General features: G+C 42.8%; 1 protein-coding gene and 1 long non-coding RNA gene across 4 annotated transcripts in view; one reads left to right on the top strand and one right to left on the bottom strand.

The window, feature by feature from the left end:
• The window catches only part of LOC311607657 (uncharacterized protein), a 558074-nt gene that overhangs the window by 467720 nt on the left and 75688 nt on the right, over window positions 1-14666 (top strand). The gene's annotated exons all lie outside the window — the stretch shown is intronic.
• LOC311607658 lies at window positions 4676-13255 on the bottom strand. 2 transcript variants are annotated; one of them, XR_014782689.1, is made up of 3 exons: window positions 13061-13255; window positions 7992-8112; window positions 4676-5383 (listed from the first exon to the last, which is right to left on the bottom strand). It is a non-coding gene; the product is annotated as an uncharacterized lncRNA (long non-coding RNA). The 2 variants fall into 2 exon arrangements; XR_014782690.1 differs by lacking the exon at window positions 4676-5383 and adding an exon at window positions 7469-7570.

Here is a 14666-nt window from a genome sequence, read left to right as displayed (position 1 = left end):
GTACCAGATTCTCAATAATAATAATCAACGGCTTTGTTGTTCTCTGGCAGAAATTAAATTTCTGCAGTGAGTGTGCAACTAATAAAAGATGTTGCTTGAGGAAACAAAAAATAAATATGATGAATCATAAAAGTTGGGGGGGGGTTGCTCCTAGATGAAAGACAATTACGGGCCTAGTGGTGAATTGTCTGATTCTCATCTTGTCAACAGCTTAATAACCCTCAGAAAGTCTTTAGCCCCGGTGCTTATGTCTGAGCATTAACCTTGTGGACTTGGGGTTTTCCCTGAGTTCATTTGGAAGCATTAAAATAAAAGGTGAGGTATGAAAATGGCCATTCCCTTTTCTGTGCACCCCAGATAAGTTTGCTCACAGCTGCCAGTTTGTGCTTTCACATACCTTTTATCTTGTCCCCTGTCACAAGCTATCCAGAAGAGCGGCATTAAAGGCAGCGATGTGGGACTCCGAGTACTGGCAAAGGCTGTAAAGTGGAAAATAAACAGTGTGTCTATCACCAGGCTACAAGAACGCGGCCCTCATAGCTCGGAAATGACAGTCAGTGGCGAGCAACTAATTGGTCACCAGCTTTGGAAGAGATATATTCTTCCAGACCTCTGTCACTTGCCATGTTCTTTAAACTCATGAAAGAAAAACACACCAGGTTGAAGTGTTGGCACTAAGCTCCAAAGAAGAAAATGGAGACCCAAGGCTGCAAGGCTGGACAAGCACTTTGGAGACTGAGAGATTGGGGACATTCACTGTTAAAAAGAAAGTGTTCGTTTCCTGTGATATAACAGGTTTGCCCCATTGGGCACAGGTAGCCTGTGAGTTATGTGATGACTGTGGTATATCATGGAGCATCCTCCTGAGAGTGAGTTTAATGTGGTGACTGAGTTTTCATGTGTTCCTTCCCCCCTTTGTCTTCTATCTTGGTGAGGTTGTAACATTAATGAGCTCCATACAAGAGGCAACATGTGCATAGCCTAAGAGAAGTGGGTGGGGTCTTAAGCAAACACCAATTAAGGAAAAGGAAACTAAGTGTAAGTGATGGGCATTTACAGGCCTGGCTTTATAATTATGCCATAATATTAAGTTTAAAGATACCGAATGAAAGATTCTCAAGACGTAAATGAAATTTACTTAGGCTTTCATACTTGAACACTAAATGTAGAAACTTCATCTATGGAAAAAGAAAGAACAAAATCAAGCTTCCTGCCCTCATAAACCTCTCATTTAAATGTCTGCCCCCAGTCAGTGTAACTTGTTAGTGATTCTTTCATACGTCCAACTGAAACCATCCCCATAGGACTAACCATTTGGTTACCTTAGCAGAGATGAACATAGTCCAAGAGTTGTAGGATAGTTTTCAATCCTATCGGCTTGTAGCTTTATAAATTGAACGCTGATGCCATGCTGGTGGGCCTTGTATCTGCTGGCCCTGAACAGCATTAGAGGATTCCAGACCTCTAGAACTGTGCCTTCTCTTTTATTGGCACCTGTACATTGCGCAACTGCTCTTGCCAGATTCTTACAGAGGCAGGAGACTACAGCAGTGAAAGTTCCATAAGAGTTGACTGAAAGCCATGCTGTGGTTTGAAGGTAAAATGGCCTTCACAGGCTCCTGTTGGCCATAGGTGGTAGCATTATTTTGGGAGGATATGGAAGCTCTGGGCCTTACAGCCCATCTTCTGAGTGAGGTTCATGTGTGTCCTCCTAGCACTCAGGATGTGAGGCAGAAAGACTGTGCATTTGGCGCTAGCTTGAGCTACTATAGTAAGATCTAGTCTCAGAGGTGGAGGAAGGAGAGAGAGGAAATAGAGAAGAGATAGAAAAACTCAAACAAAACAAACTAGAATTCCTCCCGTTTTCCTTCCTTCTCTTCTTTAGGGGTGGGAGGGGATGCACAGTCTCTGTGGCTTCTTCTGCCTTCATTCTCATTTTCTTTCACAGGCAAGTAGTCCTCTAAATTCCTTGCACATTGAGTCCTATCTTGGCAGAGGTTTCTGGAGGATCTTAGAATTCACGTTTTTAACATAATAATAAAATTTGCATTGTTTCCACCATTCAGTGTATGCCAAATAGCGTGTTACTGTGTTCTCTCATTTAATCCTCGCAAATCACAGGACATGTGCCCTCTGTTTATTGGCTGGGGTTTGTGAGCATTTGCCTCAAAGGAGGCTCAGGCCAGTCTTTGTTACACAGTGAGACCCTGTGTCAGCCATAACAACATCAACAAGCAGACAACAAACCCTGAAGAATTACATGTATTTAGAAGAGGAAAATCCTTTATAGGGTAGTGGGTTGCAGAGTTACCACATGAAGAGCATCCTGTTCTGTTTTACCACACAGCTCACGGTCTCAGGCCCTAAACCATCACCACTTTAGAGTAACTACAATGAATGCCCCCTTCCAAATCACATAATAATAGTCATTGCGTCTATGTGCCCTTGGATGTAGCTGTGGCTGAAAAAAATGAAGGGTTTGTGACACAGTCGAAGGCGCAGTGGCTTTGTTGTTGGGGACAGTGAGTTGAGATGCTGGGAAGGGTGATGTGCAGAGGACGCAGGTGTCTCTTGGGAACTGACCACCCAAAGGTGCCTCGGGTCCTGGTGCTTCCAGGTTGAGTTGCAGCTCGGAGCAGCGTGAACCCATGCAGGAAGCAGAAGCTCTGCTTCCGGCTTTCCCACCCATGACCCAGAGCATTTGCAGGGGAGCCTTGAGGTCAGAATGGAGTATTTGTAAGAAAATGAGAAAAAAAACCACAAATGTTCCCCTTTCAAGGTTTCTGTTTGACAGTGTTTGCTAGACAAAGTAGAAATTCACAGCACAAGTCCTTAGCTCAAGAGCTCCACTCGTCAGCAGTTATTCTCTGTCCTTTCATCCAGCCTGCTGGCTTAGAAAAAGGAAAAAGAGAAATTTATCCACTCAAAGTGAGCTTTTTGCTAAACTTGTGTCTTTCCCTTGTTTGTCATGTTAATTGCATCCCAAACAGCCCCCTTTCAGAGAATTCTGCAATCAAACTCTGAAGACCCATCAGATGTACAATGGCTTTTAAAGTGGACTGGTTTTTTTTTCCCAAGGAATAATGAACATCATAGGGTATTTACCTCGAAATAAATGCAGATTGTGCTCCCTTGTGTTCCTGCTCTTCACTCCTGTGTGACCTGGTACACAGAGGTGTTTATGCGCTTGCTCTTTAGCTCCTGTACCCATAGAGTGGAGACTGCATTTCTTCCCACAGGGAAATCACAGGTTATGCTGTATGCCAGGCATCTGAATCACATTTATATTTGTTCAATTAATAAGCCAATCTTGCACCTCCACCATGCCATCAGTCATATTTTAAATGTGTATACCGGAGATGAGTTGTTTGTATGCCCTCTTTGGCTGGAGGACAGCGGTGGCTTCAGAGAACTCCCAGGAAGTGCCTTCCTCCACAGCGTCAGACTGTGTGGCTTTCAGCTGAATGGGCATAGTGTATACCCAGAAAAATGTAAGGAAAGCAAAGGAGAGAGAAGGAGAATGTGGTTTGGGCTTTCCAAAGTGAAGAGGAGAGCACTGCTAAGCCCCGTTGTCCGCAGAGGCCTGGCTGTTCAAGTGTCACTCACTTCTGGTGTTAGCTTGTGCTACGAAGGAGTGACTCCATGCTACAAAGCCTCCTGAGAGTTCACATCATGACCAAAGTATTACAATTCTGTTGCAGGATGAGGTGGGCATGGCTCTTTTATGACTACATCAGGAAATCCCCTCCTCACCTAAAGTGAGATCGGGACCCCTTCCCAGCTTGGTCTCCCTGCTCGTAAACACCAACAAGGTGGCCCTGCAGGAACATGTAGGGTGGCTTAAGAATGTATGAAGAGGATGATCCAAATATATGACTTAGTTGGGGGGGGGGGAGATTTCGAGATTATTCATTTGAGACAGTGTGGTGGTTTGAATGAAAATGGCCCGTATAGGCTAATAAGTTTGAATATTTGGTCCCCAGGCAATGGAGTTGTTTGAGATGGATTAGACTGTGGCCTTGTGGGAAGCTGGCACTGGAGGTGGGCTTTGAGATTTTAAAAGCCCACACTAACTGCCGTGTAGGTGTTGCATTCAGATCTGTTGGTAAAGCTCTGAGCTATTGCCCCAGCTCTGTGCCTGTCTTCCCACCATGATGACAATGGACTAGCCCTCTAGAGCTGTAAGCAAGCCCCCGCATACACGATTCCCCTGCTAGCTCATGGTGTCTCTTCCCAGCAACACAACAGTGACTGTTAATCCCATCAGGCAAGAATAACACCACTGGGGCTAGAGAGATGGTTCAGTGGTTAAGAGCACTGCTTGTTCTTCCAAAGGTCCTGAGTTCAAGTCCCAGAAAACACATGGTGGCCCACAACCATCTATAGTGAGATCTGGTGCCCTCTTCTGCCATGCAGGGGTACATGCAGTCAAAACACTGTATACATAATAAATAAATAAATAAATAAATAAATAAATTTTTTTTAAAAAAAAGAATAACACCACTAACATAATCTTGAGCCAAACTTGAAGCAAGCTTGATTTTATTGGGGTTTACCCAATAGTTGGCCAGCAACTGCCTCCTAAGTTGGTTTTAAGAGAGCAGCCCCCAGTCTATTTCTTTGGCCCCTTTTAAGGAGTAAAATAAAAACTATTTCCAAAGCAAGTTTACAGAAGTGAGACAATGAGGCAATAAGGAAATATAGAAAAAAATCGAAACAAAACAAAACAACAAAAACCATGTGGTGGTCATGAGATTAGGGAGGGCTGCTAGAGAGGGTCAGGGAGGGTCTGAGAGTTCTCTGAAACAAGTCAAGCACAAGGATTCCGGCAGGTCGGTTTCAGGAAACAGATTTTAAAAGAGGAGCTCAGCTCTTGACAGAAAATGGAAACATATTTTTAACAATGCAGCGGAATGGCTCCTGCCTTCAAACAGAATCAGGTAGGTTCCTCAGACCACCGCAGATAGAAGGGGACAAAGGGACAGAGGCTGACATGTCTTGTCTTCCCCTTGCATGTACTTACATCCTGGAAGAATCTGGAACCACTGTGGAATCCAAAGCTACACTGACATGTACTGTGGGTTAGCCTTAGTGGGCCCCACAGAACTTAGTTCATCACTCCTGTGCTCCTTGCCTAAAGATGACTTAGGAATGAGAAATATCAAAGGAAAGTCTTTGGAGTTCTTGACCAAGCTTTAGGGTGCACCTCCGGGAGTGTCCATCAGGTGTCGATGTGCCCTTCCCTCAGCAGATGTGCAATTCTGCTTTGAGGCATCTGTATATGAGTGGTTGTGGTATTCGTTCCTCCTAGATCAGCAGCTCATTATAAACCGACATTACCTACTCAGTAAACAGGTGGCCAACTCTTGCTTTGTTCTGGGTGCTAGGGACGGAAAGGAAAAGACACCATTGCTAGCATTTTGAAGGTCACAAATGGCAAAAAAAAAATAGACATTTTATCAAGAATCATATTTGTATGTCTTAGTTAGCCATCTTGCAAAAGGGAGAACACAGGAAGGGGCTGGAAAGTTGATGTTTAGAAAAAAGAGACCATTAGATGATATTAAATGTAAGGACATTAAATTTAAGTGAGAAATAAAATTCAATATTGAATATGTGAATTCATAAGTCTCTTATGTGAATTGTATGCTTATGTATGATATGCATGCGCATGTGCATGCATGTAGGGGTCAGAGACAGCGTCTCTCTTTCTTGGCTGTACCTCTTACTGTCATGGAGCTCACTCCCTAGGCTCTTCTGGGTGGCCAGGGAGCCCCAAGAATCTTTCCCTGACTCCCAAGTACAAATCCCCCCCACATCTGGCTTTCCTCCCATGGATTCTAGGCTGGCACACATGTCCTTACCTTTACAAAGCAAGTGCTTTTACTGTCTGAGGTGTCTCCACAGCCACACATGCATGTTATTATTTACAAATATGTGCTAAAGTCCTTAAACGTCCTGAGATAGAGATTTGGGGCAACTGCTCTTTCGAATAATTATGATGAACAATTGGTAAACAATTGCTAAGTGTCCCATACCTCAAGTTAATATAGTGCTTTTCCAGATGCACTAAAATCTCTTTCACGTCCTCTATCATGGGATTTTGTAGCGTTGCCTTCCCGCTCTCTCAGTGAGCCATATAACTAATGGTTCTACCTCTGACCATGGCCTTCTTGGCCATCTTAGAACTTCCAGTTTGGAGAAAGCTGAATTATTTACCATAAATGCACTGTGATAATATTTGTATGAACATTTGAAGTCAACCTCTGTGATCACTCACACATTCACACAATTTCCCGGGGCCACCCAGGCCTAGAAATTAGAGTCATGACCTTGCTTTTGAACTCCTTTTTCTAGAAGTCTTGCTCTTTTCCCCAATGCCTACTCAGCAAGAGATTTGCTTCTACTTTGAGGGAGTTGTTCAAGGTTTCTCTGCCACATCACCATCAGCATATAAGACTAGTGGGTGTTTGCCTTTTGGGGGGACTGTCTTGCATACTGTAGGGTGCTTGGCGTTATTGCTGTCTGCTACACACTAGAGGTTAGTAACAGCCTCTCTTGGAGTTCTACTGCTATGAAGAGACACCATGACCATGGCAACTCTTATAAAGGAAAGCATTTAACTGGGGCTGACTTACAGCTCAGAGCTTTAGTTCATGATTGTCACGGGGAGAAGCAAGGTGACATGCAGGCTCACATGGTGCTGGAGAAGGAGCCCAGAGATCTATACCTGGAATTGTAGGCAGCAGGAAGAGACTGAGGCACACACTTCATTCCACAAAACCACACCTACTCCACCAAAGCCCAGCCTCCCAACAGTGCCATTCTATGAGCTTGGGGGCGGGGGGGGGGGGGGGGCCGCATTTCCTTTCAAACAACCACACATCCCCTGGCCTCTGCTATTTGTAATGATAGTGTCCCCTCTCTTTGCTAAGTGTTCCCTGGGGGGAAAACTATCCCAACTTAAAAAAAATCAGTGAGTTGGTATCACATAATACGAGGCATTTTTAAAAAGTACAGAGCATTTTGACAAACAATGGAATCACTTGTAACTGACAAAAACTAATGTGAAATGTGAATGAGACAAAACAATTATTTGAGAGGTTTGTTTGTTTGCTTCATCTTGTTTTGCATGTCAATCTACCTCTAATCATAGGAGTTTTGGGGCTGTAAGTAGTGACTGGAATTGTATTTGCTTTGATCCTGGTTGACCCGGAAGGAACTAGATTTTGAACACTGATCTGAGAGTGGGTGGGAAAGCAACCTTGAGGATCCAAAGACAAAATAACAGGTTTTTTTTTTGTTGTTAGTGGTGACTGATAACATCTGAGTCATTGAATAAAATCTAGCCACGAGGCAATGTGGCCACTCCTGCTATCCACTGGGAGTTTTTCCCCCCCAAAAAAACAGCCAGCAAAAAAGAATCACAGTACACAGGAGAAGATTCTTTAAATCTTGTTATAATATGGCTAAGATCACAGCGCAGTAGCCAAGGGCACTGTTTCTGAATGGACTAGCTGATTTCACTCAAAGGGCGTCCTCTCACATTCTAGTTGGAGGGTCTTTAGACCTTGGAAAAGAGATGCAATTATCTGTGAGCTGAAATAGGGCTACATCTGCTTGGCCAGTACATGGCTAGTTTCCCTGGAGAATTAATGGGCCAACAGCCCACCCGCCTCAGCAAGCTTGCTGTCCATTGGTTAGATTTATATTGGATAGGAAACCAATAGGAATCCAGCATGCCACAAAAAACAGCTTGCTTTAGATAGCCAAAACTGTCAGTTAGGTAGAGAAATTACATACAAAACTAGGATTTCAGAGACCCGAACTTTTCGTGAATACCTGGGACCTGGTGCCCTTTGACATCAAACTACAATAAGGACCAGCTGGGGTGAAGTGGTCCACTAAGTTTGCAGTTCTTCAACGCTTGGTACTGTCCAGGAAGCAGACACAGGAACACTTTATTTGGTAATTGTTTCCCCCGATCTCACCTAAGTTCGGACTGCAGGTCCTTTGTGTGGACCGGTGCGGGTTCAGTGCTAGCACCCTCTGAACTTCCTGCTGCCGAAAGGAAGAGTAGCTGTAGTGTGTCTTTGTCAGAATGCATTAAACCTGCAAATAAACAATGTAGCAGGACTCAGTTTAAACAAAACGAAAGCTTAGAAGCAAAAGAGTTCTCTCTACAGAAGCATGTGTAACAGGATGAAAATATACAGCAAAGGACATTGCAGGAGCAAAGCAAGGTAGATCCAAGGCAACGTTCAGATCAGTTTATCTCGTAACAATAGGACACATAGACTTTCAACCCACTTGAACATTAGCTTTTGCATAATTAGGAGTCTGTCACCACCAGTTCTTAGCACAAGAGGCAGGAGCGTTTTAGAAGCTGCTTGCAATGAATTGTGAGTCTATTACATTTTTCTATTTCTCTCCGTGTTTTTCTTTTCCCTTTAACCACAAAACACCCTAAAGATCATTTCTCTAATGCATTGCTCTGTCAAATCTGTATAAACAAGTATAAATGTTAAAAAAGTAAAGAATACTAATCAAGAGACACAAGGCATACACTGCTTAATAAATCTTGCCTTCAATTTATTTGTCTACTATTACAATGGCAGAGGAGATATCAATTAATATAGGCAAAGAGGACCCATAATTTATAATTAACTGGCAAGTGGTTTGTAGCAAACAGCAGCACTGAGTCTAATAGCCAGTAGAAAAATAACTAGTGTTGATTTGTCCCTCGGCAAATTAATAGAGTGCTTAGCAATGACAGGGTTACATAAAACTGCTAAATAAATAATCACCAGTGAGTTCGAGTGAATCATATCTTTAACAAGCTTAATCTGAACCTCTTGACATCTGTAGACTACGAAGAGATTCAGTGATAAGAAAGAGAAGACACAGAGCACATGGGAAGGCCGCTCCCCAGCGCTATGAGATCATGCTCTTATGTAATGAGAAATAAAGAAACATTTTTATGGCAAAATTACATTGAAAAATGATTTTCATTATAATTAGAGGGAAATTATAAATGATATATCATGGAAACGCTGGACTGGAATTCACCAGATGCGAATTTCACTACATCTCTTAACAATGGAAACACATCATTTTAGTCATTTTTGATATATTCTTGCTCGTTTGCTTCACTTTTATTGCTCACCTCTGCTCATACCAGACATCCCCGCTCATATGTCATGGCAGCCACAGCCATGAAGCTTATTTTGAGTTGTTATGGCTCCACAATAGAAGAAAATGAGTAAAGGTTTGATACTTCAACAATTCCCTGGTCTCCTCTGCCACTCCCAGTCAGGCATAAGGCCTCTAAGGTTTCTGTCATGGATGTTTTGTTATTCACGGTTTTTATTTTACACTGTTTACATTGCTGGGAATGAACAGATTTTGTAATGCCTTGGGTTTCTGTCTCTTAAATGACCCTTATTTCTACCTGTATTAAAGTTGTCCTTCTATCTAATTGTTGCCCTATGCATGATTTTGACAGTGAATTCCACCACGTGTTTTGATGACGTTCATACGTATGCAAGACTCTCAGTCGACGAGGAGGTGCCTCAAAGCTTAAACAGAGACCTGGTGTCCAGTGCAATAAACATGTGTTCTCATTGGTGCTCAGAGGAGACACATGACAATGACCAATTCCGTGTAGAGCTGCTTTACCCAATTGTCTGACTCTGAGTAATTTATAACAAAAAGGAGTTAATTTTCTCACAGTTCTAGAAACTGAGACATTCAAAACCAGCGCATTCCATGGTTCTGTGTGGGAAGGGCTACTCTTTGCTTCCGGTTTGATACCGTGAATGTTTAGTTCTGTATGTAGGATACAAATATCCGTTTCAGGACAGAGGGATAGAAAGTTTAAAAATGGGTAAAACACTATGTGAAACCTCTTTAGAAAGGCTTTAACCTCCTTGTAGGAGACAGGAGTGCTCACGACCATCCGTCTCCAGTGCTTACTAATGCTGTTCCGATGACTGAGTGACCATGAGTACTGGGAAGGGTGCAAACATCCAAACTGTTGCCCTCTAGAATGTGGCACTAGGAAGTCATGGCCTTTACCATGCTCCAGGCCTTTGCCGCACAGGGCTCAACCTTTCGTGGGGTCTTTGGCCAGTTCACTGACAAATGCCTTGGTTCTGGGAACGCCTCTTCTTAGGAATTTGCAGTTATACGTGTGTGTTTGTGGTTCTTTTTGCCCCAATCAGGCCAACTGAATCTGTGTGAGTGAGTGTGGGGGTCTGCTTTGTTTTGTTTTGTTTTCCTCTAAGATAATATAATTATGGGAATGAGACCAGTTGAGCCTCCAGAGTCAATTAAAGAGGAAGTGGGGCACAGAAAAAGAAGATCCATGTGACTCTCAGAGAGGCCTTGACAAATTATTTCTGGCTTTGAAGACACAGGAGTCTGGTTTTGGTTCTTAGCTTAAACCTCACGTAACAACCATGAGAGCTGGCAGACACTGAGTTGTTGCTGTGTGGGGGTAACTTACGGTGAGGGGCTCTGTAGAGACTTCACATCCCCCTCACAATGCTCACATCCCAGTTCTCAGAGATATTGCTCTCCTGACTTTTAGTTCATATTTCCAGCAGGCCTTGGCTCACCCTTATACTCTCTAAGAAGCTTATGCTTCTTCTTGGCACTTTGGTTAAGATCAAGCACACAGTGAGGACTTGTTAGCCACACAGGAGAAACTGGGCTCAGAGGGCTGATGATTTCATCATCTTTTACTAAGATTTTCAAGCTTCATCAGTGAAGACTTTCTCTTTTTCCCTTCATGCTCTGCATCCTCCAAGCCCCCACTAAACTAATCCCTCTATCCTTTCAGTTATGGACCCTAAGACTGCCCCCTAAGATTGCCCTTCCTTTCTGTTTTCTATTACTGCCATCTCTTTGGATCTCTCTCATCTCTTACATGGGATTTTGCAATAGCTCTCAAGCAAAGAGGAAAAATGGTGTCTTAAAAGTATCCGTGTCCCAAACCCCAAGATGTTATGTGAACATGGCAAGGGGGCGTTAAGTGTAGAGAGGGCACCAAGGCCACTAAGGGTTTCATGGTAAGTGAGAGAAGTTACCATGGATATGGGAGTCAGACCAGTTGAACCGTAGGAGTCCTTCAAAGAGGAAAAGGGAGAGAGGAAAGTCTGTGTGGCTCTGTGAGGTGGACCTGGTACATCATCACTGTCTCTGATGATAGAAACACAGGCCCCAGTCAGGAATTGCCTCGACAGCTGGAATCTCAGAGAGGGATTATCCCTGGAGCCTTAGAAGTGAAGCTGTGCGGCCAATATTTTAATTTAACCCCATGATAATCTCTGTCAGATTCCCACTGCAGGTCTACATCCACTGCTCTATCTGTAGGCCATCCAGTTCAGGTTTCTGTCTGCGGTTCTGAAACTATAGGCTTGGGGTCTCTTTAGGCATCAAGTTCCTTTCTGTTTGTTAAGGTAGAGATAGGAAATGAACGCAGCTCTCCGGCACCGTTCACTGTCAGCTTCCTTCTCTTACACTTGATTTCCATACATTCCCCAAGATGATCTCTGATCATAAGGATTTGGCTATGACACCCTCCAGTGCTGTATCATCTAATGGAGATGAGAATCCAATTGTACTGCTGTGCCATGGCTCACAAGGCTCAGTGCTCTTTCCATCTCTGAGTCTAGTGTTTGTTTGTCCCTCCCTCTCCCTTGCTTCTACACCACCCTTCTACAGTTTCTACACTCAGTGCCACCTGACTAACCACAGCTTCTGCAATGGTCCACAGCCCCGCTGCGTGCTTGTTTACCTTGGTAAGTTCTGGAGGCCGGCTGACTGTCCTAACCCCTTCCCAGTGCACCCGCACACGCACTCCATTTTTCAGGGCTCAGCTGAAGGGCAAGTTCATGGCTGCTCTCATGTTATTTGTTTCATTGATTTTGCTGTGATACTTTCATTTCCTTCCCTCTGTTTAATTTACTTTTTAATGTGGCTCTTTTTTTTTTTGTGTTTGTTTGTTTCTTGTGGCATAAGCTGGGCTTCATTGATTTAGATGTCTCCTCTTTTTTTTTTTTAATACAGGAACTTTCTGTGAAAATGTCCCCTTTCCAATTCAAGCACTACTCTACTGGATTCCACCGGTTTTGATATATTGTGTTTTCATTTTTATTCAGCTCAGATGACTTTTTAGTTTCTTTTTATTTTCTTAACTTACGGTTTATTTAGAATTCTATTAACATTTCCAAATATTTCAGAACTTATCATAAATCTTACTGTTTTCATTTTCCAACTTAATTTTGTTGTAGTTAAAGGACATGTTTTTCGAGGCTTGAATTCTTTTAAATTTATGGGAACATATTTTGTATGCCGGATTATGAGCTATCTTGGTGTTTGGTGTTTATTTGAAGAAAATATGTACCCAGGTGTGTGGAATGTGTTTCTCTGTATATAAAATAGGTCAAAGTCATTATGTTCTTACTGATCATTGTATCGATGATTAAGAAAGGAATATTGAAGGCCTACACTACATCGCTCTCTCTCTCTCTCTCAAGTAATCCTGCAGTTCTTATATTTTGAGATTCTTTTGTTGGGTGCAGGAACATTTTTAATACCCATAGTGTCCTTCTCATTATGAACTCTTGTTACTATTCTTTGCCACAGCAGCCACTCATCTGCTTTGATAGCAACACAGTTGGTTAGCATTACAGTGGGGGCTGATGCTGGAGTCCTCACCATTTAGTCGACACTCTCCTTGTCCCTGCATCCTCTTGTCCTGTCTCCATTGTGCTGACGGGCCTGTGCTGCCATGCTTGCATAACCTTCCATAACAATAATGATGAAGATGATGATGATGGTGATAATAATAATAATAATAATGATAATAATAATAATAATTATTATTATTATCATTATTATTATATAGTCTTCTCTCTGACTCTGTGTGTCTAGCAATCTTTGGCATTATGAGTTTATCTATTACACATGGATAAATTTTTAATTCAATTAGTAAACTTCTGTCGGCATGACTATATTGCCTAAAATGTTTAACTTTGAAGGGCATTACTCTTACAGTTTTGAGAGGCTTCAAACCCTGGATGTCTCACGAAGCAAGGACTCTGGTGCCTTCTTCATCATGTTCTGGATATTATGAGGTCTTCCAGTCCTGCTCTCAGGGATGGATCCCCCAGCCTCGTCCAGCTACATGGCAGTGTTTCTCCACGTCCTTTTGGCCATCGCTTCTCTGCTTTCCTTTAGGTTCATCCTGAGCCTGTGCTGCTGAGAAGTCAGCTTAACCCCAGGATTTCTGGACTACTCTCTTCATTGTCATCTTTTCCTGTGAACTCTCAGTGCTTTGTCTCTCTGTGATGTCAACGCCGTGTCCACAGCTGGGGGTTTGGCTGGGCTCTCCATGTTCTTCACCCTGTGCGATAGCCTGGAGACTATGGCACTCCTGCTAGGTGACTAAAGCCTTCACTCACTTATGTATCTTTCTTTGAAGACTATTGCCCTTAGTTGTCTGATATATAAATACATAAATTTTTTAGAAAACATGTTTATTTTGTGTTTATAGTTTTTTCTCTTTCTTTTCTTTCTTTCTTTCTTTTTTTTTTAAGTAGAAGGTAATACAGATGTTTCCCTTATTCTGGTCAAATGGGCAAATTCAAGTTTACATCCCTGTGGCTCATTTAGGAGTTTCTCACCAGAAACAGAAAACTTGGGACCTGATTCTAACTTCTGTGTTTTGATAAACTCTAATGGAACCAAAGATATTTACCCTCAGTGACCTACATGTGTTTTCAATTGGTGGTCCCCTGGCAGAATGCTATGGGCAAGAACACCTCTAAGTAGCCTGACTCGATAGCTCTCACCTATGCAGCAATGCCAGCTCTACTCTGTAACATTTACTGTAGCCCAAGCTGTATCTGGAACACTTCCACACTAGGCTCCTAACATAAAAAGCCATGCCATAAAAATGGGTGTAGGTTTTTCTTAGCAGGCCCATGGCTTTGCTCTCAAAATAAACAGCTAAATCCTAGCCTCCAAAATTCATGTTCAAGCAGCATCTTGAGGACTCGGTGGAAAGTTTTACTGGCTGCTTGCAGTACTTACTTTTGTCAGACTATATTTTTTTAAACAACCAGCATCCCAAAATTGTTCCTGGGCCTGAGATGTTTCACAGTATCATTTGCCTTTTAAGCATGTCACTCGGCTTCATCTGACTGATCTGCAGAGCTGGAATTAAACACTATGAATAAAAGTTCCAGCAATTACAAAGTACCATATTAAGTCCTCAGTCCATGTTTTGAAAGGCTCAGGGACGTTAATGTGGAAATGGTTGTCAGGTTTGAGAAAGGAAAAAAAAAATAACTTTAAAATTTAGCTCAGGAATTATTGCTTCTGCTTTAGGGTTATCAGAGCCTGTGTGGACACATTTCCATGATGTTTCTCCTTCAGGCTTTGGCTTGCAGCGGAAGAACAGAAGGAGAGCATCCATACGGCACCACTTCTCCGCATGCGTGTGGAGTGTCTCCTTCTTCCTCGCATGCGTGGTGCTAGGCATTTCCAGGTAGCAGCTTGCTTTATGCTTCTTAGATCGGTCCTCTTAGACTATGTCCCGCCTTCCTCTCTTCGGCTCCTATTTCCAATTATTATATCCCTGGTTGCCCCTGTAAAGA

Source organism: Acomys minous (genome assembly GCF_964271855.1).
Source record: "Acomys minous genome assembly, chromosome: 10".
In the NCBI taxonomy this organism is placed as follows: domain Eukaryota; kingdom Metazoa; phylum Chordata; class Mammalia; order Rodentia; family Muridae; genus Acomys; species Acomys minous.
Note: the sequence above shows the minus strand (reverse complement) of the source record. Positions and strands in the feature narration are given on the sequence as shown.